General features: G+C 39.3%; 1 protein-coding gene and 1 long non-coding RNA gene across 7 annotated transcripts in view; both read right to left on the reverse strand.

Annotated features, from left to right (window-relative positions):
• The window catches only part of SUGCT (succinyl-CoA:glutarate-CoA transferase), a 714,763-nt gene that overhangs the window by 194,741 nt on the left and 493,436 nt on the right, over nt 1-26,586 (reverse strand). The window lies entirely within an intron of this gene.
• On the reverse strand, nt 23,574-25,415 carry LOC145524686 (uncharacterized). The gene is made up of 2 exons (XR_014067764.1): nt 24,666-25,415; nt 23,574-24,519 (listed from the first exon to the last, which is right to left on the reverse strand). It is a non-coding gene; the product is annotated as an uncharacterized LOC145524686 (long non-coding RNA).

A 26,586-nucleotide genomic window follows, 5' to 3' on the forward strand; every position in this document is an offset into this window, starting at 1 on the left:
CTGAACACAGAGACCTCTTCAAAATCTTACTGAGATGTAGAGTTCCAACTACTGTGCACCTACTGTGCACCAACGATGACCCTACGTCCCTTCCCGAGCTCATGGAAGGAGAGGACTAAAACGAGGTGAGAGGTGAGTGTTGGCTTCATGAGCAGCACGGGGTATCTAGGAGAAGGAGAGAGACGTATCCACCTCACCCAAAGCCAAGTGAGAAAAATGATAAATAAGGGAGGTGACGGACGTGTGAATTCAGTGGTGGGAATCCTTTCACAATGCGTGCACACAGAAAATCATCACATTGTACACTTTAAACATATTAAAATTTTTGTCAATTATAGCTCATTAAAGCTGAAAATAAAGAAAAGAAATCTGTCTCTGCTCTTCCCCTTTTCTGACCCCAGTACATAAGGATCTAAGTCTAGGAGAGGATGGGAAGAAGGTAAGTCCGAGCCAGGTTAATCACATCCCTCTCCACTCTAAAGGAGAAGTCTAGGCTTTGGTGGGAGAAAGAGAAGGCTTTAAATTGAGTATGGGGTTAGACCAACATTTTAAAACACTGGAAATGTCTGGAGTCATTCCAATAGGATGTTAAGTGATGGAAAACCAGGAGAGGGGTCCAATATAACAGTTGGTAAAAATCAAAACAATTTTCTATTTCAATCTCAATGAGTTGAAATTCTTCAGTATAGAGGTGATCCCGTCATATAACCATTCTGACTTGTAACTCTGCAGGGGTTAATAACAGAAATGCCACATAGAAGGAATACGTAGACATGAACAGGTTAACTGAAAACTTGATACATACTAACAGAGGGACAATGTGTTTGATTGCCATTTGGGCTTTGAAGTTTTTAATAGTGTTTGTGTAGTAGGTCATTAAATTTAGTATCAATAGACCAAAGATCTCAACTCTATCACTTAAGAGCCACAGGAGCTTCACAAGTCACATACCTTATTTAATCTTAGGTCCTTCCTCTGTAAAATGGGGATTAAAAAAATTTACTTCATGAGATTATTACATGAGATTATTAATTACTAATCAAAATGTATCACTGAACACTTGATATAGAATATGCTCTCATGAAAGACACTTAAAGCAGAATCTGATAACTAAAATTTTATATAAATGGTGTGTGTGTTTGTGTGTGTGTGTGTTCAGTCATGTCTGACTCTTTGTGACCCCATGGACTGCAACTCCCCAGGCTCCTCTGTTCATTGAGTTCTTCAAGCAAGAATACTGGAGTGGGTTGCCATGCCCTCTCCAGGGGATCTTTCTAACTCAGGGATTGAACCAGCACCTCTTATGTCTCCTGCCTGGGCAGGCAGATTCTTTTCTTTACCACTGTGCCACCTGGGAACCCCATATAAATGGTAAGCTAGTTTTGATTCTGACCTTGCTGTTATTGTCAAATATAGCACAGATATGGTACTGACACAGTACTGCCATGACCAAATCATTCCTGCACTGACAACAGCAAAAGAAATGATCTCTTCCTGACTCACCAAAGGAGAAAAAAGTATCACACACACACATACAGAGTCTATAATAGTTATATGTATATAACTATTTTCATGGAAATTTGATTTATAGCTTTAAAGAAAAAAAATAGCCTTAAAACCATGTAACCTCTAATGCATCCTTTCCCTAAAGCCATAAACACACCTCTGGTTATCCCGTCCAACAAAAATATACCACGGCAGGTGGAGTCACAAAAAAGTAAGTGGTTTCAATCTTTTCATTCATTTGAGTCTATTCCCTCAACAAAAACTTCAAACTGCAGGTGCATTCAGCATACTTCTGCAATGACAAGAGCAGTGTATCTTTGTAACCGAGGCTTCACCTAATGATGTGTGAACTAAATGTTAACTGCAGCAAAATGACTCCAAGCCAAGAAAGCCCCAGCCGAGGGTCTGGCCTGGAAGAGGGGCTAAGCCATGGGAACACACCAGAGTGGGACTGGATCTTTGGTCTCTGGGAGATCTTCAGTCCTTCCTTCCCTTCAGGTTCTAATGTTTCGAGGGCAGTGTGTGAATTGAAATGGAATTTTCAGTTTGTAGACATTCCTCACTTTAGGGTCCAAATTTTATTTCAGTCTGGAAATGAGCATCTAAATAGTTTGAGAGAGGAGAGGGTTTTAAGAAAGGTCAAACCAGTCAAAGTAAAACACCAATTATCGGAGGAAAGTGGTCTCACATCTGGAATAGGTTATATGTGGAACAGAAGGAAGAGTTTTCTTAGGACAGTGAGTTCAATTATATTTTTAAAACAAGAAAGAATAATAACCTAGGAATCCCAGCTCATCTCACATGCAAACAGATCCCCTCGAGCTAGTGAATATATTTGTTTCTCATTTCAACTAGAATCATTAGTACTGTATCTATGAAGCTGCTACCAGTTGTTGATTGAATAAGGTAAATTTTCAAATGTCTCTTTGAGGTGCACATTTTGTCTGGGAGTTTCTGTGTACTAGGGTCAAATTTAGGTGCTCAAATATCAACATCATGTCTCTTTTAGAAAAGAAAACCTGCTGTGAGAAGAAGCATGGTTTTGGCATCAGACTGACCTAGATTTTAATTTACTAGCTGTGTGACTTTGGGAATGTTACCTAATCTTTCTTTATCTTTTCCTTATCTGGGAAATGGGAATAATTCTTATCTTGAAGAGATCTGTGTTCTGGTTATTATATTAAATCATATAGCATATGTAAAACACCTAATGATTATGAGACTATGTAGCTATAAAAGTTATTCTATAAATGTACCTTTTTTGGCTCTCCCTTTCTCTCTTCCTTCTATCCTTCATTAACTTATTTTTCTAAAAGCAATACATTTTTGGCAAACACAATGAGACAGGAGGCTCCATGTACCCTACAACTTAAACTGTCAGTAGCATAGCACAAGAGAATACAAGAAGTGAAACGTACACATGGATTGGAAAATATTTTCCTTTGGATATCTCAGAAAAGTTGATCACTGTAGTTAAAGGCATTTCATGAAATGTATCTCCCGACATGTGTTTTTATGACTATAGCAAATTATTACACTTTCTCTACTGCCTCCCCACAACCTGCCAAAAACTGTCAAGACTGGCATATCATAATCATTTTGATTCACCAAAATCAAGACAATCACAGGGTCCTGGGGTTAAAGTACATCTTGGAACTGCCTTTGTAATTCATCTCTTTCTAACATTTGGGGTTAGCAATGGACAAGTCTGCAAAGGAATACTTTGCTCAATGTGTAGGACAGAATTCTGCTTCGCAGTGAAGAAGTGTATCTAAGAGTGACGCTGAAATGGAATGTTTAACTCCTGAGGAGTGGGTTATGACCTTTCCACTGAAGCTCAATCAGAACACTTATATCACATTAACACCAGTGAATGGAAAAGAGAAGGGGTGAGGATAAAATCAGATTGGCGAAGGCACTGTGGCACGGGCCATTTTTCTTGCCTTTCTCTTAAGTTTTACTGAGGTTGATAATAAATACATTTCATGAAACTAATAGTAATTTGAATCCCTTCTATTTTTCCTGAATGCAGTCTGGGTATAGGAGCCATGAGGATGAGCTGGGGAGAGAGAGTGGCCAGGTGCTATTGCTGGGACCAAGATCAGGGCATCATGTCAAGATAATTTCAAAAACACCAAATGCTACAGACCCAAAGGGGTGGAAGAATGCATCTGAATTATCAAAAGAAAAGAGAGTTGTTTGTCCACATTTTTAAACTCCTAAGGACGGTTCTCAGGCACTTAGATAAGGTCTTTGTGTGTGTGATGCACAGAGTGCAGGATGAGATGGAGTCGATACTTAAATGACATGCAAGAGAAGGGAGCCGCTTGATGTGGTTGAGCATTTGCTCTCGTTACACTCTGTTCTGTTTATAAACATTCCAGCTATGTGAATAATAAAGAGCCAAGCCCAAGCCTTTGTCATCCCTCCATGATCTTTCTGGTACTGAAGGAGCTCTGGAGGAGGTGTTGAGTTTTTGTGTGCGAAAGCTTGTCAAGGGCACATCAAAATGTAATAACGAAATCAACTACCAGACAGATTGGATGGCAGATTTTGGCAGCTAACAAGGAGGTTTCTCGTTATAGGACGTGCAAGCTTGTGGGCTGCACTGCAATTAGAAATGAAATTTTTTTCTTTGCCTGAGCTCTTCATATATTTTCATCCTCATAAGTGACAACAGCAAAAGACTACTTTTCACTCTTTAATGAACTCTATCCATTTCCCTGTGGCTGAAGTGACTGGTAGCTTAACATCAAATTTTAAAAAATTAAATCAGGGCTCTTTGGTGTTTATGAGATGTTGCTACTTCAAGGAAAAGTCAAGGATATAGGACTTAAAAGTAATTTCCTTGAATTTTTTTTTCTGTGGGTGCAAAATATCCTTTTGGTACTTTTTGTAATTGTTGTTGTTGTGGTTTTAACCATATGTCTCCAGTAGGAAAGCAAGATCTTTGTTTCTTAACAGCTGATGTGTACTTGCTACTGTGTCACACAGGAGTCCGTAATACTGTTGGTGACAACAAAATCATTTCCACAGAAACTAATTATAGCATTCTGGAAGGAAAAAATAACATTGCTTTCCTGCCACTTAATAGTCAGATTTCATGTGAAACAACCAAGCGAACCAGGTCAACTTGTTTTTCAGAGGTAAAAAGTGAGACATCCAAAAAGGTGAAGAGTTTGCTCAGAGATTTACAGCCTATCTGGGCAAACGTTAGGAATCCATGCAACTGATCAGGTGAGTTCCAGGTTATTCTGATTGTTGAAACCATAAACAATCCAGGAAGGGAGTGGAATATGGACTGAAGGAGAGGAGAAGGAGATAAGTGATTGAATCCAGCCTCTTACATATGCTCAAGGAATGTCCATTCAAGAGTTAGTTACCATCGTAAGCCACTGATCCCAATAGGAAGGCTGATGTAGCCAATTGTCATAGAGAGGAGGTAGTGGGCAATAAAGTCATAATGCAGTTTATGAGTTGTTTTCACAGCATAAGAGGTTTCCGTTTTAGTCAAAAATAAGGGACTTCCTTGGTGGTCCAGTGGTTAAAACTCTGTGCTTCCAATGCAGGGGCCATGGGTTTGATCCCTGCCCAGGGAACTAAGATCCCAGGTGTTCTGTGGTGTGGTCAAATAAATAAATAAATACACATTAAAAATAAATAAATAAATACCATCCATCCATTTAAACAACAACAATAACAAAACCTCAAGAATTGGATCATAAATCTGTAAGAGATAAGAGGAACTAAAGAAGAACTAGCCCCCATATGTATCACTTCTTTCATTTTACTAGGAAAGTGAAAGTGAAAGTCACTCAGTTGAGTCCGATTCTTTGCAACCCCATAGACTGTACAGTCTATGTAATTCTCCAGGCCAGAATACTGGAGCCGGTAGCCATTCCCTTCTCCAGGGGATCTTCCCAACCCAGGGATAAAACCCAGGTCTCCCACACTAGAGGTGGATCTGTGTCACCAGGGAGAGCAAGAGGAAATTTATTTACATGTCCAAGATTTTTTTTGAATCAGCAATTATTTTTTAAAACTTTTAATATGTCCTGGGCACTGTACCAATTTCTGGGATTACAGAGGTACCTAGAAACCTCCTCTGCCCAGCCATGGTCAAGTAAAACTATAATAAGAAGACAGAGGTGCTGAAATCAACTCATGCACAAAGATGAAATTATCAAGTCTCCTCTTTAGGCAGCTGGAGCTGAGTCTTGAACAAGCATTTTTAAGACAAACTTGAAGGAAAGGAAATAATAAGCAAGGGAATACCACCAATCAAGGCACACAGGGTTGGAGTAGTGTGAGGAGCGAGGCTGGAGACTTGGGCAAACATGAGGTTTTGAAGCAGAGTTCGGATAGAAAGAACACTGAAGAACTTTAAGAAGGAGATGACATGATCTATGCCTTTTGTAAAGAGCTTTAGGCAGCACAGTAGCAAACAGACTGAAGAGGCTAGTATTATTATATCAATACATACTTTTCTTTCAAAACAATGTTTGGTAACAGCGGCTAGTGCAATCATCCTAACTTCTTTCCATGGAAACACATAATAAGTAAAAATACAACTAAAATCAATATTAAGAGACAATCTAAATCTAAGAAAACTGGTAATAATTAAATGATAGTCGAGCTAGAGTGAGATACATCTATATCCCTAACATCTCCCCCAAATTTTATCACAGCCAGAGACTGAAAATCAGAAAGCCATGGTAGTAAACATAGTAGAAGAAGGTCTAGAGGTAGAACAGTAAATTTCAGAACATGGGTATAGACACAACTCCAGGATCACAAATGCTACAGGATTTCCTGTATTTAATCAATTCTTAAAACCAGAGGAAGAAGGCAGTTCAGTTCAGTTCAGTTCAGTTGCTCAGTGGTGTCTCTCTGTGACCCCATGGACTGCAGTAAGCCAGGCTTCCCTGTCTATCACCAACTCCTAGAGCCTGCTCAAACTCAAGTCCATTGAGTTGGTGATGTCATCCAACCATTTCATCGTCTGTCATCCCCTTCTCTTCCTGCCTTCAATCTTTCCCAGCATCAGGGTCTTTTCAAATGAGTCAGTTCTTTGCATCAGGTGGCCAAAGTATTGGCGTTTCAGCTTCAACATCAGTCCTTCCAATGAATATTCAGGTCTGATTTCCTTTAGGATGGACTGGTTTGATCTCCTTGCAGTCCAAGGGACTCTCAAAAGTCTTATCCAACACCACAGCTCAAAAGCATCAATTCTTCAGGACCAAGATTTCTTTATAATCCAACTCTCACATCTACACATGACTACTGGAAAAACCATAGCTTTGACTAGACGGACCTTTGTTGGCAAAGTAATGCTCTGCTTTTTAATATGCTGTCTAGGTTGGTCATAGCTTTTCTTCCAAGAAGTGTCTTAATTTCATAGCTGTAGTCACCATCTGCAGTGATTTTGGAGCCCCCCAAAATAAAATCTCTCACTGTTTCCATTGTTTCCCCATCTATTTGCCATGTAGTGATGGGACCAGATGCTATGATCTTAGTTTTCTGAATGTTGAGTATTAAGCCAACTTTTTCACTCTCCTCTTTCACTTTCATCAAGAGGCTCTTTAGTTCTTCTTTGCTTTCTGCCATAAGGGTGGTGTCATCTGCATATCTGAGGTTATTTATATCTCTCCCAAAGCCTTGACTGTGTGGATCACAACAAACTGTGGAAAATTCTTCAAGAAATGAGAATACCAGACCACCTTACCTGCCTTCTGAGAAATCTGTATGTAGGCAGGTCAAGAAGCATCAGTTAGAACTGGACATGGAACAATAGACTGGTTCCAAATCAGGAAAGGAGTACATCAAGGTTGTGTATTGTCACCCTGCTTATTTAACTTATATGCAGAGTACATCATGTGAAATCCCAAGCTGGATGAAGCACGAGCTGGAATCAAGATTGCCAGGAAGAAGGCAGGGAAGAAGCCAATTGTTCCATAGCATAGAGGGTACATTATAATTTTTAAGCCTGTTATGAAATGGTAGACAATTATATAAACTTGCCCTTTATGTGTACAACTAAGAAAGCAATTCAGTCTCAGAGTATATAAAGGAAATTCTAGTTGTCTTGCTGACTGAAAAAATACTGAGTCAGGACCCTTGTTTGAAAATAAGTAAGAGAAAAACCAATATGGAGAAAATAGTTTTCAGAAAAAAATAGTATCCAGGAGATAAAGAAGGATAAAATGTTTTGTAACATCTGTTTCAGGACTTAGAAGAAATTTCAAGAAGATGTTTGATTTCCTCAATGAAAAATAAGAGGACAACCATGAGTGGGCAGAAATGATCTTAAGGAAACAACTGGCTGAAGTGAAAAGATAAAAGGACAAACTTAAAAGGGTAACAGTAAAAATGAAAAAAAAATTACAATGACACTAAAATCACATTATTAAAATTAAATTTCCTTTGAGGGTATTACAAAAGGCACATCTAAAATCAATTAGAAACAATTAAAACATGTGACAATAAGGGGACAGTCAAATTAGAATATATTCACATAATGAAATGTATAAAACCTACTAAACATGCAAATATTTTCTCCCATTCTGTGTGTCGTCTTATTTGCAAAACAGGAACAGACTCAGAGACTTAGAGAATGAACTTATGGATACAAGGGGGTATGGGGGAGGGGGAGGTATAGTTAGGGAGTTTAAGATACACATATACACACTGCTATATTTAAAATGGATAACCAGCAAGGACCTACTGTATAGCACGGGGAATGCAGCTCAATTTTATGTAATAACCAAAATTGGAAAAGAATTTAAAAAGAATAGATACATGTTATATGTATAACTGAATCACTTTGTTGTACATCCGAAACCAACACAACATGTTGGTTGTTGACGGAATCAACCGTGTTGTTCAGTTGCTAAGTCGTGTCTGACTCTTTGTGACCCTATGGACTGTAGCCCACTAGGCTCCTCTGTCTATGGGATTTCCTAAGCAAGAATTCTGGAGTGGGTTGCCATTCCCTTCTCCAGGGGATCATCCCAACCCAGGGATTCAACCTGCATCTCCTGCACTGGCAGATGGATTCTTTACCACCAAGCCATCATACTCCAATATAAAATAAAACATCAACTATACTCCAATATAAAATTTAGAAACCTACTAAAAATCAGATTATGGAAGAATAATATGTGAGAAAATGTTAGTGATATAAAGGATACTAAAATACAAATAGGGAGTTAAGTGAAAAGATATAATAACTTCAAATCATCTATGCACATATATTACACATAAAAAGATCTTAGAGGAAATACACAAAAATATTGACAGTGATTAACACTGGCTGGTAGGATGGCAGGGAAATTTTATCTTCATAATTTGCTATACTTTCAATATTTTCTTATAGTTAAGAGTAATTTTTTCAGACTTTCATAATGTTTTTCTTTTTAACAGGAAAAGTAAAGTGTATTTTTCATACCCCTCTTCAGATAGTTGTGGATAATCTCATATATTTTTTGAAGGAATTTAATTAACTCCCAGGATTGTATGGGGTGGGAGGTGCTTGTATATTTACATGTAATGTTAAGATCACACACCAAATAACCTAGATTTACAGTAAGAAAATGGTACTTTGGGGCAGTATGAACTTGGTCAAATAAACTAACCTCTCTGTGTTTCAGAGTTCTAATCTGTAAGCTGAAAATATAATATGACATTATTTAGGACATCAGAACATCATTTTAGCAAAGGTTTTGCTAGTGTATTCGACAAAAATGATAGGTCAGTTGCTTTCTATCTACAATTTGGTCAACAATTTTGCAAGGAGTATCTGATAGTATTAGTAGGAATAAAAGTGGTGGTAGTCATATTGTACAGTCTTACAATTCTATATGTGGATTCTCATTAAGTGTATTTCCCTAAAATGCAGTAGGATGACTTCAATGATACCCAAGGCACAGAGGTCCTAAAGTGACTGGCTAGTTCCTCCTGCCCCTTCCCTGCCAAACACACAGATTAAGTCAGATACATTTCCCAGTATTATTTAATATTCTTCAAGTGGCTTGATCTTATGATTTCAAGTTAAGACTTTCAGCTTCTTGCCCAGCCCCCCAGTGAAATAAGCCACAGAAGGTGCTTGAAAGCCCTGATATTACCAATTCCATCTGTTCCTGCCTTGCCTGTCACACGGCAGGTATTGAAGGCCTCTGGCCTTCAGGTGCACTCAGCCCCACCTGGCCCTCTGATCCTTGAGCAGTGTGTGCAGAGCACTGCCCTCCCCCAACCCCAAGAGCAGGTCAGCCTGGCGTTTGCCTACTGCACTAGCTTTGCTTTCAGAGATATTCAGTTTCTGAGTCAGCATCACCTTCTTCCTCACCCTGACCCACACTGGGTTAAATAACTCAGTCATGTAACAAATATTCATTGACTACAAGGACCTGTACTAGATACTGAACACAATAACACCTGCCCACCTGGAGCTTAGTGAATGAAAGCACTAAACAAATACAGAGTCATGCTTTGTGATTTAACAGCAGGAAGGAATAATAGGGTGCAAAGAAGGAGAAAAACAGAAAAAGGTGACCCAGTTAGATTGGGGAAGATGGAAGGCCTCTTGGAAAAAGTGACAATGAATTTTAAAACGCTCAGTGATAAAAGGAAGAGGCCAGGTGAAGTGTACTGGGAGAGAGATGAGTGGATACTGGGTGAGAGTCCTGAATGGGAAAGGAACAGACAAGTTCAAATACTAGAAATGAAACAAGACAAAAGAACGGCAGAGACTTCATCCTGGAGCTGCAAATTTCACACCAGACGGCTCAGTTCCCTGACAGCTTGCAACTGGCAGGCACATCTGCTAATGATGGAACAGAGAAAGGGATCCTGAGATGAAAGTGTCAGGCATGTCTGAGCACGGAACACTGTGGTTCAGCCAATTGCTCCTGTCAACCAGGACTAAACTCCCTGCTTTCTGGTGAAGACCATGATCCACCTACGGCAGTTCACCAGGCTGGGAATTAAACTGAACTGTGAGGCAACATGAGGAGAAGCCAGGTACCAGGACAGAAGACCGCAATCAGCAATGAGATTGGCTCATAAAACCAGTGTGTAATCATTGTGCACCAACTGCAGGCACAGCCCAGAATAAGAGAGGCGGTAAGAAGGGATGAGGCATATAGTAGAGCAAGTTCTTAATCTAGTCATGGAGGCCACTGCTATACAGGTCAAGAGTTTGGGGCAGGGGAAGATATTCTCTCTACTGGGGAAATCTAGAATCAGTAGCCAAGGAATAAAGATTGAGCTGGACTTCCCAGGTGGCGCAGTGGTAAAGAATCTATCTAACAGTGCAGGAGATACAGGAGTCCCGGGTTCAATCCCTGGGTTAGGAAGATCCCCTGGAGAAGGAAATGACAACCCACTCCAGTATTCTTGCCTGGAAAATTCCATGGATGGAGGAGCCTGGAGGGCTACAGTCCATGCGGTCCCAAAGTGTCGGACACAACTGAGCACATACATACATGCACAAGGACTGAGTTTGTTAAGAGTTTCTCCAAGAAAACTCCTCCTTCTCTGTCACTCCAGCAGTTTCAGAGAAATGGATACAGGGGCACATCAAGATCAGTCCATCAACCTCATTACCAGTAAAGCTGGATGGGAAACCGTGGCTGGTACCTAAGGTCACGATAGGCAACCAACTTCCCCACACCCATCCCAAAAGGGATGGGTTTCACCCCAAGGCAGAGGCACAGCCTGCCCTTTTCAGTTGCCCCAATGGCAAAGAACAAACCCAGCTAATAGTAGACTGGACTGACAGCAAGAAAACCCAGGGGGCCTGAGCCACATGAAGTCAGTGACTCTCCCCCCACCCAATTAGGCAGTCAAATAAGCCCCCCTTTCCTCTGGGAGGGGGCTGGAAGGAAGGCTGCAGGTTCCCTTCTCTCCCAGTATTTCCAGCAGGACAGATGTTTCTATTTTATGGCTCTCAGTAGATATGCTTGGAAAAGGAAGAAAATTATTCTCCTTGCATTATACAGCATATACTGTTAGATTGTACACTGTGATATTTAGAGGAAAAATTCTAATTCCTCAATGAGCTAGCAGTAGGCCTAAAGGTCATTTGGTCCAGGGGTCCTCAATTTTTTTTTTTTTATTTCAGTTGCTGAACGCTTTCTTCGAATATAAAACACAAAAGATAGAGCTACTCTGGCTGCAAAGTAAGAGGTGTGGAAAGCACAGGCTGAACCCATGAGGACATTCCATCCCTCCTCAGCAGCCACCCCAAGGTAACTCAGAGGAGCCCTAGGACTTCATACTCTAGTTTCTAAACCTCTGAAACGGTCTACTGTGCTGAGAAATGCTAACTAGAGAAGTTACGTGACTGCGCAAAATTGTGCAGTTGAGTCAATGGTGGAGATGGAGCTACTAGAATCCACCATGGCATCCTTCATCACGATAAGGGCTTGAAAACAACACAGAGACTTTCGACTCACTTGAAAGGTATCTTTCTGAGTACTGGTCTCACTTCTTGTTCTACTACCAGGCACCCCATCTAGTAATGCCCATTGGTCTTAGCAGAGGCTGTACTTAGCAGAGGGTTCACAATGAATGGAGAACAGAGATCCTTGAACAGAGAACAATGCTACTGACAGAGATCCTTACCAAAGGGTAAATAATTATCATCAGGATGACTCAATGGGAGGAAAAAGCATAAATGGAGCTTCCGAGGTGACCTTCAGCACTATAGTTTGAATGTGTCTTTCTGTCTGTCTCTCCTTTCCAGAAGGGAGCATTCAACAAAGAAAACAGATGTTTGTCACAATAGGGAGCTGCCGGTCAGAACTGACTGTCCCCACTATAACCCTGGACTTCCATGAGAAAGGGGTGGTGTAGGGGTATTTCTAATCCAGAAGGATAAAAACTGTGTGGCTAACAAAGATAGAATTAGGTTGAATCATAAAATAAAGTGAAATGAAAACACTGAATCATATGTTTTTATAAATCATAAATGGCTAAACATTGGCGTTTTTATATATTTCAAACTCTGTTTCACTGGCCTGATCCCCAACCAACTTGGACCTTCCAGTATTCTAGGTAGTGGACTCTGGTCCATGTTCATCCCTGATTCTATTAATACTTCTTAACTTAGGGCCAGGGCCGAAACAACAGTGCGGCCTTTGATGTTAAGTTGCATGTGTTTCACCATGGACAACTGTGTGTGTCAGAGGCATTATCTCATGCCCTCCTGCTCCCCAGCAATGGTTCCTGTTCATTCTCTTCTTTCCCCCAACCCTCAGTTCATACCCACACAGCTACATCATACAGAGACCACCAACTGATTTCATACTGACCACTAAATGCTTACAATACAGAATAACTTTCACTACTGTCAGAGGTCACAGGAAAGCCAGAGTTGGTATCTCTGCATTTGATCACTTACCTTCCCAAGAACATTATCTAAAGTATATAAAAACATGTTTATTTCTATTATCCCCTCTTAATTATATCCAGGATATAATCCCTGCAAAGTACCTGCACAGTTTAAAAAGCCACTTGGTGAGCGTCAAGGGAAATCATATCATCACATGTTGGCAAGCCAGAATATCACTATTACTAAACTTACTTGACAAAACAAAGTGGGAGTGAAATCCAGGGGAAAGAAAATTCGAACATCAAACAGAATTGATGGGCTTATCATCGTTGCACTACATTGCAGGGTGACCTCTGCAGACTGGAAATTGGGTTACATCAACAAACCTTTCACTTTAAAGTGTGAGATGAAAGAGGGCCTCCCCTCACATTTTGCAGTATTATTGGCTCAGGTTTAAAGAAAGTATGCAGCCAGGTACCCAGGTCACATTTCAATTTGTGATATTGACATGGATGTGAAAACCCAAGTCTTTGAAACTGAGCCTTTCATATGTCTAACAAAAACCTGAAATGCACTCTGCTGCAAAGACCTGAAGGAGGAAGAAGGTAAGATGATAAAGTGGAAACCTTTACACATGAAACTTTTCTGAATTCTCCTGCCATGGGCTGTAATTCAAGTCTGCTAATGTGAAGCTTAGTTCGGATAATTGACATTGGTTTGTTTGGTTTTCCTCGATATCAAGGCTTACCTGCCTTGTAAAGATTCCAAAAAGTCAGTGATGTGTTGCCAAAGTAAGGAAAATTATTTAACAGAATCAGCCCTCCTTAAGATCAATTCAGTGATAGTCCCCAAGTGCCACCCCATGCAATAGTACCATCTTGTCATTTACTTTTTTAGCTAACCTGGCCTCTCTACTGCATCAACAAACACCCAAGCAAGCAGTAAAAGGCTCATATATTAGATGTGAGCTTCACTAACCCTCTGCCAATGATTTCTGTAATTTTTTCTACAATATTCCAAAAGGAAAACGTCTTTGCCTTGTACTTAAAAATTTTTAGTAGTATTGTAATTTTTAACCTAGAGGCTAACAGATACCAAGCTATATAGCTCATACTCTGGTCTAATCAATAGGTAGATACATAGGAAACAGAGGAACTACAAACAGAGGATATCTTAACTTCCCATAAATCATTTTAAACAAGATCTTAAATTCTGCCCAGTCATGACCTTCAGATTAAGGTATAGGAAGGGTTAAGAATTATATCACAAAAAGCATTTGAACTCCTTGTAAACGGGGATGAAAGGCAATCGGCTAATACATGATGATGCAAAACAACAGTAAAACACAAAAACTCCCGAATATGTTTAAAACCTTGAAAATATCTCCAGCCCCAGGTCTTTCCTTGGCTTCTGGCCAGGCCCTGGTCCCCTTTACCAGGAACAGAACACCAGGACGCATTACTCTTCCTACTTCTTCATAGTCTGCTTCATTTGGCAAAGGACCTAAACCTGACCACAACAGTTAAAAATAAAGGCTTACATTCTACTATAAAATATACAAATCATGAAATGTATACAACTAACAAAAACAGTCTCAGTACTACTTGATGAGAGGAATTTTGTGTGGGTTTTTCTTTTTTTTTAATTCAGCATTCCAGTAATGTGAAACCACTGTTTAAGGTAGAAAATCATTTTTCAATCTCAGGAAACATCATTACTAGCTGCCAAAAGTCGATCCATATAATAAGGACTATTTGCTAATGCTGAACACCTGCATTTTTATACCTAGCCTCTCAGGACAGCTGTAGCTGAGTCTTCGGGTCTACTGATACAGCAGCCAAGCAAAAACACAAAATTGTAGATAAGAATGCTTACTGAATTAACCATGCATGCATCTCCAACTAAGTCTGGTATATTTATTGGTGAACTCTGATAGTCATTAAATACAATAAAGAACATACAAAATACGTCCGGGATAAGGATCCCAGCTGCTAGAAGCTTACATCTTGAGGTGGTAGGATACACAAATCAAAACATACTAAAGGTATAAACATATATCATGCTTATGGAAGCCATGTGTAAATATTTATTTCACTTCCCATGGTTAGCTTTAGCTTTTCTGGTCTCACTGTTTGATTTTCTGACTTACTAGGTTTAATGAAAAAAGACATCCACCGGAAGTTGGAAGGAAGAGTTCATTAAGAAGGTCCAAGCATTGCTTTAAATTCTCCTGAATTGAAGTCTTTTTAGCAAGCATCTTAAGGAGAGTTTATACATTCTCACATACTTGTTTAAACACAGTGTTGTTGAATCGTTATAGCTTTTTCACTGCAGTGGTCCCTTATAACCAATCAAGCAAGAATCAGAGAAAGAGGATTTTCATATTATTATTACAAATAATAAAAATACCTACTAAGAGCCAGAAATGGAATAAAGCCCTTTATAAACATTGTCTTTAATTCTTATATCATCTATATCAGGCAACTTCTTTTGTCAAAAGTTAGCACTGACATTTTGCCAGGTATTGCACTGGAGATGGTATAGTTAGGAGAGTAGATGTGGTCCTGCCCTCACAGTGTACAATCTAGTCAGGAAGACACATATAAAAAGAGGATGAGAAATGGAATATTTCCTGCCATATCAGTAAACAGAATGTTACAGTCATCAGCAATTGCAGGCACCACTAATGGTGAGCTGCTGATCCCTGAGGGCACTCAGGAAGGAAAGAATACCTGCCATCTAGCAGCCATCAGACTGCAGCCACCCGCTATGGTGAGCCCTGAGGAAACTCAGAATGTGAAAACACAGGATTCTGGCCCCAGATAGCGGAGGTTCATATCAAAGGAATGATTCCAGTGAGCTCAGACTCCTGTATCTTCCCACACACAGAAAAGAACTAAATTCCTTAACTTGGGGTATATGGTTTTCTTTAGTTAACAATATTTTGATGTTCAGACTACCTGCCATTTGTTGCAAAATTTCCCTCTCTTCACCTCCTTAGAGCAGTTTTCTCAGGGTTACATGAAACATTGTGTCCTGTGTTTGAAGTACTAAAAAGTTCTGCCTAATAAGAGATAACTCTCAACTTAAAGGTTGCAAATATTTTTTAAGTTGACAACTACTATCAAGTGAAATTGGGGCTATTACTGAGCAACTGAGTATGCTAGGGAATGCAAGCTAGACTCAGACAGATGGTACAAATTCTGAAGATGACATCAGAAGATGCAGAAAAAATAGTTTCTGAGTAATCACATTCATCCCCAAAACTTTAAGTCAGCTCATGTTCACTCAATTCAATCTTTATATCTTGATATTTATTTTTTAAAATAATTTTTTAAATTTATTTTTGGCTGTGCTGGGTCTTCGTTGCTGTGTGGGCTTATTCTCTAGTAGTGGCAATCGAGGGCTATTCTCTAGTTGTGGTGTACATGTCCTATCTTTACCTCGAAAGCAAGTCACTACTCCCTTTTCCTTCACCCAGCTTTGACATTTTTATCTCCATCACCGTTCTCCAATGTTCTTTTACACCCCAGGCACTGCATCCCTACTCCATCCTCTTCCTAATTTGTGCCCCATTTCCCCCTCTCCCTTACTGATCTCTAGAAGACCTTTGCACAGTAGGATTGAACAACTCCTCAAGGCAGAAAGGTCAAATTCACATAATTCTCTTGACACTAGGTCCTTTTCTCACTTGAAGCAGAAAAGAACTGCTTTTCTGGAAGCAGTCAAATGAAGCTTTCATCAGGTATGTGCTGAAACACGTATGTGCTGGGACACGTATGTGCTCAATCGATTATTTTGGTCTTGAGGTTTTTCAAAAGCAGGCACCAGCAAAGTGCCAAAATTAACACAAAGTGCCAAATTAACCAGAATTTTTTGATACACACATGACGGATGATCAAACAAGAGTGATTCAGTCATAGCTTCTTTTACTCTCTCCCATCAAGAGGTATTTCAGAATCCAAGTGTGAGTCACATTGCTCAAGGGAACACCTTGAATCTGTTTAGTTTTTTAAATAAACCACTCTAAAATTTCATTTAACTTGTTGTTGTTCAGTCACTAAGTTCTGTCCAACTCTTTGCAACACCATGGACTGAGCACGCCAACCTTTCCTGTCCTTCATTATCTCCCAGAGTTTGCTCAAATTTATGTTCATTGAGTTGGTGATGCTATCTAACCATCTCAACTTCCGTCACCCTCTTCTCCTTTTGCCGTCAATCTTTCCCAGCGTTGGGGTCTTTTCCAATGAGTCAGCTCTTTCCATCACATGACCGAAGTATTGGAGCTTCAGCATCAGTCCTTCCAGTGAATATTCCGGGTTGATTTCCTTTAGGATTGGTCTCCTTGGTGTCCAAGAGACTTGCAAGAGTCTTTTCCAGAAACACAATTCAAAAGCATCAATTCTTCAGTGCTCAACCTTCTTTACGGTCCAACTCTCAAATTCTTACATGACTACTGGGAAAACCACAGCTTTGACTAGAGGGACCTTTGTTTGCAAAGTGATGTCTCTGCTTTTTTAATGCTGTCTAGGTTTGTCATAGCTTTCCTTCCAAGGAGAAAGTGTCTTTTAACTTCGTGCCTCCAGTCATTATCCATAGTGATTTTGGAGCTTAAGAAAATAAAATAAAATCTATCGCTGCTTCTACTTTTTCCCATTCCGTTTGCCATGAAGTGATGGGACTGGATGCCATGATCTTAGTTTTTTAAATGCTTTTTTAATGTTAATTTTTAAGTCAACTTTTTCACTTTCCTCTTTCACCCTCATTGAAAGGCTCTTTATTATCTCTTTGCTTTCTGCCATTAGAGTGGTATCATCTGAGGTTGTTGATATTTTTCCCAGAAGTCTTGATTCCACCTTGTGACTCATCCAGCATGGCATTTCACATGATGTACACTGCATATAAATTAAACAAACAGGGTGACAATACACAGGGTTGTACTTCTTTTCCTATTTTCAACCAGTTAGTTGTTCCATGTACAGTTTTAACTGTTGCTTCTTGGCTCCCATACAAGTTTCTCAGGAGACAGGTAAGATGGTCTGGTATTACCATCTCTTTACCAACAATCCACAGTTTGTTGTAATCCACAGAGTCAAAGGCTTCCATGTAGTCAATAAAGCAGAAGTAGATGTTTTTTCTGGAACTCCCTTGATTTCTCTATGATCCAGAGAAGGATGGCAATTTGATCTCCAGTTCCTCTGCCTTTTCTAAACCCAGCTTGAACATCTAGAAGTTCTCAGTTCACATACTGCTGAAGTCTAGCTTGAAGGATTTTGAGCTTTACTTTACTAGTATGTGAAATGAACACAACTGTCTGGGAGTTTGAACATTCTTTGGCACTGCCCTTCTTTGGGATTGAAATGAAAACTGACTTTTCCCAGTTCTGTGGCCACTGCTGAGTTTTCCAAATTTGTTGACATATTGGGTGCAGCACCTTAACAGCATCATCTTTTAGGATTTGAAATAGTACAGCTGGAATTCCATCACCTCCACTAGCTTTGTTTGTAGTAATGCTTCCTAAGGTCCACTTTAATTCACACTTCAAAATGTCTGGCTCTAGGTGAATGACCACACCATTATGGTTATCTGGGTCATGAAGACATTTTATGTATAGTTCTTCTGTATATTCTTGCCACCTCTTCTTAACATCATCTGCCTCTGTTAGATCCTTACCATTTCTGTCCCTTATCGTGCCAATCCTTGCATGAAATGTTCCCTTGATATCTTAGTTTTCTGGAAGAGATCTTTACTCTTTCCCATTATTGTTTTCCTCCTCTTATTTGCACTGTTCATTGAAAAAGGCCTTTTTATCTCTCCTTGCTATTTTCTGGAACTCTGAATTCAATTCGTATATCTTTCCCTTTCCCTCTTGCTTTTAGCTTCTCTTCTTTCCTCAGCTATTTGCAAAGACTCCTCAGACAACCACTTTGCCTTCTTGCATTTCTTTTTCTTTGGGATGGTTTTGGTCATTGCCTCCTATGCAATGTTATGAACTTTTGCCCCTAGTTCTTCAGGCACTCTGTCTACCAGATCTAACTCCTTGAATCTATTTGTCACCTCCAATGTATAATCATAAGGTATTAGATTTAGGTCATATACAAATGGCCTAGTGGTTTTCCCTACTATATTCAATTTAAGTCTGAATTTTGCAATAAGGAACTGATGGGCTTGGCCACAGTCAGCTCCAGGTCCTGTTTTTGCTGTATAGAACTTCTCCTTGGAAGAGCAGAAGGCAATTACTAATATCTCCAGAAAGAAGGAAGCAGCTGGACCAAAGTGGAAACAATGCTCAGTTGTGATTATGTCTGGTGGTGAAAGTAAAGTCCATTGCTGTAAAGAAAAACATTGCATAGGAATCTGGAATGTCAGGTCCATGAAAACATTGCAAGGTAAATTGAATGTAGTCAAGCAGGAGATGGCAAGAATGAAAACTGGCATCTTAGCAATCAGTGAACTAAAATGGCTGGGAATGTGTGAATTTAATTCAGATGACTAATTTATCTACTACTGTGGGCAAAAATCCTTTGGAATAAATGGAATAGCCCTCATACTCAACAAAAGAGTCCAATATGCAGTACTTGGGTGCAGTCTCAAAAATGACAGAATGTTCTCAGTCCGTTTTCAAGACAAACCATTCAACATCACAGTAAAGTCTATGCCCCAACTACTGATGCTGAAGAAGCTGAAGCTGACCAATTCTATGAAGACCTAGAAGACCTTATAGAAATTACACCAAAAAAAAGACATCCTTTTCATCATAGGGGGTTGGAATGCAAACAAAGAAGTCAAGAGATACTTGGAATAACAGGTAAGTTTGGCCTTGGAGTACAAATGAAGCAGGGCAAAGGCTAACAGAGTTTTGTTAAGAGAACACATTGGTCATAGCAAATATCCTCTTTCAGCAATACAAGAGACGACTCTACACATGGACATCACCAGATGGTCAATACCGAAAGGAGGTTGATTATATTCTTTACCTAACTGCTGCTGCTGCTAAGTCGCTTCAGTCATGTCCGACTCTGTGCGACCCCATAGACAGCAGCCCACCAGGCTCCGCCGTCCCTGGGATTCTCCAGGCAAGAACACTGGAGTGGGTTGCTATTTCCTTCTCCAATGCATGAAAGTGAAAAGTGAAGTCGCTCAGTCGCTCAGTCGTGTCAGACTCCTAGCGACCCCATGGACTGCAGCCCACCAGGCTCCTCCATCCATGGGATTCTCCAGGCAAGAGTACTGGAGTGGGATGCCATTGCCTTCTCCACACTTATAAACCACCTTACATCTAAGGCATCATGTTTACAAACCTGCTACCAAAAATTACTGTAAGATGTTTGAAGACAAGGACTACTTACCTTGTCTTCTTAAGGCAACTGACTCTTACTTTTAAGGAAATTTACTATTTGATAGAGGTAAATTACTGAAATAGGGACCCACTTGAGCTTTTGCTATGACACATTATCTGAAAGTACGAGTAGGTTTGATAATATGTAATGCATATGTGCAAGTATTTACTCCACATCATTTTCTGAAAAATTCAAGCAGTATCACCACAAGTAACAATAATGCTATCAAATACTTCCAAACATTCCCAAAAAGTCAGAAGGAGAAACACCATGATACTAAGCCCCAAGTAGGAAGTATCTTTCATGCTGTTAGCATAAGAATCAGTTAGCAGGGAGATGTTACCACTGTTGTAAAACTAAGAAATCACAGAGGTAAATGGATTAGAACATTTGTTGGGGTCCTCAAATAGTGCCAAAACAGGAAGAAACCAAGCTCTGGCATTCCTAATAAAGGGCCATCACACTGAAATGGGGACAACCACTTTTCTAAGGTTAGTGAGCTATGGGCTACAGTAGTTTACTAACCAAGGTCTGACATTAAAGAATTAACAACAAATATACCAGAATTTCTATTTCTGGGAATGGCCCAGAGTCTGCAGCCATATAAAATTATCCCAGGGCTGAGTATCCCCCACTCACTATTAAACACTTATTTTTCTATTACCTTTCAGACATGCTAGTTCCTATGGCTCAGCCACACTTTTTGATACCAGATACTAAATTCAAATGTTTCATTGAAGGTGCCAGATGTGACAAGACTATAAAGGTTCTGGGCCTGCCGCTCACTAGGTGGTCAGTCTTAACACAGTTCTCACTGAGTCCCAGTGCAACTCTGTGAGTCATGGAGGCTATTTGGCTTTTCCTGCTCCTGATGAATAGAAAGAGGAAACTGGGTTTAGAAGTTAAAAATGTCCATTATAACTTCCCTCTTAGTGACTTTTCTCTGGAGTGAAACAGAATTTCATTCATCAAACATAAATGGAAAATGTGTGCTTCATCAGGCATCCTTACATGCAATAAGTAGCTCCCCTGTTGGGTTGCTCACCAAATAAAATTGGAAATAGCTTATTTCAAACTTTGCTGGATGTTATAGGCCAGTGCTAACAAGTCAGCACTCCTTTCATTATCAATATCTGCCTTTGTGAAATCCCAGCCAGGACAAGGAGGAATTAGAAGTACATATCCTTCATGAGTACTTTGGAGGCATGCATGTAGCCATAAAATATGGATATTTAGAATACATTAGGACCAAAAGTCAGGCACTGATTAATTAGAATGAGTGCAGACTATATTATTGCGGTGGTAAAATATATATAATGTAAGATTGACCCTTTTAAACATTTTAAGTGTACAATTCAGTGGCATTAAGTACAGTCACAGTTTTGTGTAACCATCACTGTTATCAATTCCAGAACTTTTTCCAGCACCTCCCAAAGAAACTCTGTAGCCATTAAACAAAAACTTCTCTTTCTCCCCCACCCCAACCCCTAGTAATCTCTACTTTATTTTATGCCTCTATGAATTTGCCTACTCTATTTATTTTATATAAGGACTATAGGGTTTTAACATCTGTAATTATTCCATACTCCTATTCATCAAAAGGTGAGTCTAATTTCTCTTCTCTTGAATATGGGTCTGGCTTAATGACTCATTTCCAAATAATAGAATGAGTTTAAAATGGTCTTGAGAAAACCATAATTCAAAAAGATACAAGCACCCAACTGTTCACAGCAGCACTATGTACAATAGCCAGGACATAGAAGCAACCTAAAAGTCCAATGACAGAGGAATGGATAAAGAAGATGTGGTATATATATATATATATATATATATATACAATGGAATGCTACTCAGCCATTAAAAAGGAACAAAACTGGGTCATTTGTAGAGACTTAGATGGACTTAGAGACTGTTGTACAGACTCAAGTCAGAAAGATAAAAACAAATATTGCATATTAATACGCATATGTGGAATCTGAAGAAATTGGTATAGACGATCTTATTTACAAAGCAGAAACAGAGACACAGACATAGAGAACAAATGCACGGACACCAAGGAGGAAAGGGGAAGTGGGATGAATTAGGATATTGAGTTTATGTATAAAATAGATAGGCTTCCCTGGAGGCTCAGACGGTAAAAAATCTCCCTGCAGTGCTGGAGATGCAGGTATGATCCCTGGGTCGGGAAGATTCCCTGGAGAAGGGAATGGCTACCCTCTCCAATATTCTTGCCTAGAGAATCCCATGAACAAAGGAGCCTGGTTGGCTACAGTCCACGGGGTTGCAAACAGTCAGACATGACTGAGTAACTAAGTACACACACACACATAAAATAGATAACTAATGAGAATCTACTATATAGCACAGGGAACTCTACTCAGTGCTCTGTGGTGATAAAAATGGGACAGAAATCCAAAAATGAGGGGATATATGTATATGTATAACTGATTCACTTTGCTGTACAATAGAAACTAATGCAACATTGAAAAGCAACTATACCCCAATAAAAATTACTTTTAAAAAGGTATCATTTTTTTTTTCCTGGCTGGAAGTACAGATAACCTCAACATATTCACTGACAACAGACTCCATATAAACACTGGTGTGCATGTCAGTTCATTGAGAGCAAACTTTAATATGTTCAAAAACATTGAGCTAAGTCTGTCTATTTCAGTGTAGGCCTGCCTTTCTGCAAACAGGTCAGATTCTTCAAATCGGATATATCATGTATAGAAAGTTTATTATTTTTAAAAAGGAGAGATTCTCTTTTAATCCTTAATATTAAGATTAAACAGATTTGAAAGAAAAAGTAAAACAGATACTTTTCAAAAGAATGCAGATTTCGATTTTATTAAAATATGTCTTTACAGGAACTCGGAGACAAAGTTACTGAATATCTTTTCCAGGTAATTCAAAGAATGTGTAAGACACTCATAATTCTTCCTCTAGCTAACTTTATAATATTTTTAATATAGTTGTTTTATAATATGTGAAGAAACCTGTATAAATCTGTCTCTCTCTGATTCTCTTTCCATCTCTCTTTCATGGTTTTTGAAGATATTCTCCTAGAGATACTTTAAAAAATTCCCTTGACTGAAGAAAACTCTCATGACAATGCAGTCTGTATCCAGACTTACAAAATGTAAGGTTACTAACAGTTATTTTTGTGAAATTTAGAAATACTATTGCCCTTAAATTCCTATAAACTCATAAAATAGTCATTGTTGTTTAATATTTTTAAGTGAGAGATTCTAAACCTCTTTTATGAAGAGGCAAAGAAACACAAGTTGTTTTTTCAAAAATTTGTATGTGACATAAAGTTAACACTAAACGTTTTTTGAATGAATTAATATGATTTTACAGAACCTGTGTGCAAGAACCTATATAACTTAATATTTTTCTTTTTGCTCAGGCAGAGAAAGGTAAGAAAGTCAGAAGAAAGGCATTGGTGGCATGGCTCCACATTTCTTTTTCATATTTGCCTAGTTTCTTTTCATGCTGAGGGAGGAAGACTAGGAAGTGAAAAGTGAAGTACAAAGGACAAATAATTGAACAGTCTGTATCCAGACTTACAAAATGTAAGGTTACTAACAGTTATTTTTGTGAAATTTAGAAATACTATTGCCCTTAAATTCCTATAACTCATAAAATAGTCATTGTTGTTTAATATTTTTAAGTGAGAGATTCTAAACCTCTTTTATGAAGAGGCAAAGAAACACAAGTTGTTTTTTCAAAAATTTGTATGTGACATAAAGTTAACACTAAACGTTTTTTGAATGAATTAATATGATTTTACAGAACCTGTGTGCAAGAACCTATATAACTTAATATTTTTCTTTTTGCTCAGGCAGAGAAAGGTAAGAAAGTCAGAAGAAAGGCATTGGTGGCATGGCTCCACATTTCTTTTTCATATTTGCCTAGTTTCTTTTCATGCTGAGGGAGGAAGACTAGGAAGTGAAAAGTGAAGTACAAAGGACAAATAATTGAACAGCAACACCAGTGGCAATCACAGAACACTTAACAGAGCACTCAGAGGTAGAAGATTCAGCAGAGAAAGTTTGGCATCTACTCATCAGAAGCTTTATGCCATCTCCCTGCACCCCAAGAAAAAAGGACATAATTCTTCTCTAGCAAAAGGCAAGCAAAGGAGTGTATCAATGCTTCGCTAACAGACATTTTTCTAAAGACATTCAAACGGCCAAGAAGTACATGAAAACGAACTCAGCATCCTTAATCACTGCTGCTGCTGCTAAGTCGCTTCAGTCGTGTCCGACTCTGTGCGACCCCATGGACGGCAGCTCACCAGGCTCTGCCGTCCCTAGGATTCTCCAGGCAAGAATACTGGAGTGGGCTGCCATTTCCTTCTCCAGTGCATGAAAGGGAAAAGTGAGAAAGTGAAGTTGCTTAGTCGTGTCCGACTCTTAGCGACCCCATGGACGACAGCCTACCAGGCTCCTCCGTCCATGGGATTTTCCAGGCAAGAGTACTGGAGTGGGGTGCCATTGCCTTCTCCGCCCTAATCACTAGGGAGATGCAAATCAACGACAATGAGATATCACCCCGCATCAGTGAGAATGGCCACTATCGGAAAAAGCAAACAAAAACTAAAACAAGAGAAAAACAAATGCTGGCAAAAAAATGTGGAGAAAAGAGAACCCTTGTGCACTGCTAGTGGGAATGTAAATTGGTACAGCCACTATGGAAAACAGTATGGAGTTTCCTCAGAAAATTAAAACTACAACTATCATATCATCTGGCAATTCCACTTTGGGTGTACATCCAAAACTAACAAAATCACTATCCCAAAGATATCTGCACCTCCACATTCATTGCAGTATTATTTACTACAGCCAAGACATGGAAACAACCTGAGTCCACCAATGAAACAATGAGTAAAGAAACTGTGAATACTATCCAGTCACAAAAAGCAAGAAGTTCTACCATTTGTGACAACATAGATCGACCTTGAGAACATTATGCTAAGTGAAATAAATCAGACAGAGAAAGACAAACACTGTGTGATCCCACTTATATGTGGAATTTAAAAAACAAAAGAGATCAGAGCTGTGGTTGTCATAAGTGGAAGGTGGTGGATGGAGGAATAGGGTGAAGGTGGCCAAAGGTACAAATGTCAATCGAAAAGAGTATATATTTGAATGTTGCTAAGATCTTGGTCTTCCCTGGTGGCTCAGATGGTAAAGAATCCACCTGCAATGCGGGAGACCTGGTTTCGATAGCTGGGTTGGGAAGATCCCATGGAGGAGGGCATGGCAACCCACTCTAGTATTCTTGCCTGGAGAATCCCCATGGACAGAGGAGCCTGGTGGGCTACAGTCTATGGTGTCACAAAGAGTCTAATATGACTGAGTAACTAAGCATAGCACAATATCTTAATTGTTCTTATCACAAAGAAAAAATTGTATTTATGTGAGGTGATGGATGTTAACTAAACTTATGACAATCATTTCACTATATAAACTGGGAAAAACTCAAGAAAAAAAAGGTTCAAATCCATGCAGCAATAAGGCAGATCTCTATTTTCCTAGAAAAAAAGAGAGCCCTGTCCATGAGCAACGGGATCTCAACTCACTGGTCACACTCTATCCAGGATTTTGAGATGGGACAGGACTTAGGTCTTAGAAATGATGACGAGCTATAGGAAGCATCTCATCCAAGAAATCCATGGTATTACCTTCCTGATTACAAAAAGAAAAAAACCGAATCACTTCATTCTTCACACAGTTACCGAGATCCAGTTCAGGCCATGGATCCTACCACAAAAAGGGCTCTTTTGCCAACATGTAGGCCAACTGCTGATCTGGTTCTTTGATGAGTAAAAACAACCTCTTGAATGTTCAATCTGTAAAATTAAATCACAACAGCTGGTGACAAGGACAAATGCCCCATGGTAATCTGAACTTTCTTCTAGAATGCAAATTATGTTCAAAATCTGTAAGGTGCATAAACAGACAAAGTTAGGAAGAAAAGGTGTTATTAAATTTAAATCAGGAGTGCCTGTTGAAGGCTATATGGTTTCTTGTTACATAGAAATAGTGATGAGAGAAGCAGAGAATCAACCAGAGAAAAGCTGCACGATATACCTATGTTCCCATACAGTGCTCATGATAGCAAATAGTGTTTCCTGTTTTCATACTGTGGTTCTTTTCTACCATTCTGGACCATGGGGTTATGAAGACCAGAGGCAGTGAAGTGAACTAAAACAACCCTGGACTCTGCAGTCAGACAGATTTGGGTATGAATGTCATTAACCACTTACTAGATAACCTAGGTCAAATTACACAACCACTCTGAACCTCAGTTTTCTAATCTATAAAAGAGAGATATTAATGACTGTCCCATAGGTATTTCATATTAAACAAATGAGATTTTCCCTCTCTGACACACACA

This window comes from Giraffa tippelskirchi, chromosome 10, assembly GCF_054371585.1.
Source record: "Giraffa tippelskirchi isolate mGirTip1 chromosome 10, T2T-mGirTip1v1.2.pri, whole genome shotgun sequence".
Lineage (NCBI taxonomy): Eukaryota > Metazoa > Chordata > Mammalia > Artiodactyla > Giraffidae > Giraffa > Giraffa tippelskirchi.